The sequence below is a fragment of the Triticum dicoccoides genome, chromosome 3A (genome assembly GCF_002162155.2).
Source record: "Triticum dicoccoides isolate Atlit2015 ecotype Zavitan chromosome 3A, WEW_v2.0, whole genome shotgun sequence".
Classification (NCBI taxonomy): Eukaryota; Viridiplantae; Streptophyta; class Magnoliopsida; order Poales; family Poaceae; genus Triticum; species Triticum dicoccoides.
The window spans coordinates 700,114,372-700,116,177 of NC_041384.1; the positions used below are offsets into that span (position 1 = coordinate 700,114,372).

At 47.3% G+C, this 1,806-nt stretch overlaps 1 non-coding gene across 1 annotated transcript; it reads left to right on the forward strand.

Moving 5' to 3' along the window:
- Positions 1 to 1,455: 1,455 nt before the first annotated feature.
- Positions 1,456 to 1,529, forward strand: TRNAD-GUC. The gene has a single exon. It is a non-coding gene; the product is annotated as a tRNA-Asp (tRNA).
- Positions 1,530 to 1,806: the final 277 nt, after the last annotated feature.

Below are 1,806 nucleotides of genomic sequence, written 5' to 3' on the forward strand. Positions count from 1 at the left end.
GCAAAGGGGATCCAGATTATTTTAGAACTCCAACTGAATGATGCTATACTCGAATCTGATTCTGCTGACGAAAAAAGGCATAGTAGAGAAAGTCTGAGGAGCAGGAAAATTTGGTCACGTAGATCTTCTATTTCGCCGGAATTCGTTGATTGCTCCGTACTCATTTACAATGGAAAAACTCCTGTTCGTTGTAAGATCACTGAAGGTCATAAATTTAGAGAGTTTGCTTTTACACGGAGACGAAGACCCTATCGAAATTCGATAGGGAGGTCCTAAGCCGGTATGAAGGTGTTCTTTATACAAGATGGGACACCAATGTCCTTCTAGCTTCAACACGCTATGATTCATATCATCTTGACCGTCGTCAAATTCTGGACATCTTAAGGCACGTAAATCTAAGTGGATTTATTTCCGTGATCGAACGTGGTGGCGGGGGCATGCACGTGAACCCTGAGAAATCTCAGATATTCCTCAGTGCAGATGGTGATGTTAGGAAAGGAAGTCAAACTCCCTATGGAACCTGTGATCGGTTGTACCTGTACTTTAGTGATACGAAAACTCGCTATTCACTCAGTTTCTGGTCAATAATAACATTATGTAGGAGAGATGGCCGAGTGGTTCAAGGCGTAGCATTGGAACTGCTATGTAGGCTTTTGTTTACCGAGGGTTCGAATCCCTCTCTTTGGATTCGGATCCTTTTCTCTCTTTTGAAATTCCATAGATATAGATGTCTCGACTGCCGAATCTGAATCCTTAGAACAACTCGATTCCGTTGATTCACTGTCCATTTGTCCTTCAACCGGGATGATGATTCGGGGGTCCCCGGGGAATCTCCAGATCCAGTGGAAATCGTTTACGAAGGGGATGCACAAGGGTACAACTGGGAGGGGAATTAGGTTGGCCGCCAACTTTGCCTGCCTTTCTATCTGAGTTCTTCCCTCTTGATGCTTTCGAAAAGGTTAGCTCTGCAGCTAGTCCACAAGCAAGGGTTGTAGGTCCATTACCGTCCGGCTCCCGACCGAAACTAACGGAGTCATCCCAACTCTCGGATCGGAGATGCTAACGGGACAGGAATCGAAGTGGGGGACCTCTCTACCGCACCTGTCTCCCTTCATGTCGGTTCAGCCGAGCCAATAGATTCCATAGGCGGGTCAGTTATAGCTGTAGTAGCCGGCACTAAGTAAGAGGTGATCTGCTTTTGGCCTTGTATCGGGCAGCGGGACGTTATGAAGGGCAGCTAAAACATGACTCTTGCGATGCTGAATCATCGATTGCCCCCATTTCGCTTTACCAACCCCAGGGAAACTCCGAATACAGGCCGTCATCCTTAGTACAGACAGACTGATTGGGTGCTAAGATCCAAAGTCGGCGAAGGGCATTCTGTTGTACAGCTACTTTGGTATAGTTACAAAGGTAACCGGTAGGTGACTGTTGAATCGACAGTAGTTACGAAAGGGGGAAATAGCTCAGTTGGTTAGAGTGCTGGTCTGTCACGCCAGAAGTCGCGGGTTCGAACCCCGTTTTCCCCGCCCGATCTTTCTTTCTTCCCGAGGTCATACCTCTGCCACTTTACCCTGAGTTTCACTAAGGCATATAACCCCATTCGGGTAAGAGGAGCAAGCAGTGGGGAACATCTATTTATATGCGTGTTAGCATCAACAGCAAGCTTATTGCCCCACCCCCCAAAAACAAACCGACCTAGCAAGAAAAGGTATGCGCTTTAGCAACAAAGCGCTCATCCCTTGCTTGCTGCTTCGCGTTCTTTCTATTCCATCCCAGTCCATTCCGGGATAGGCGGCTAATAGA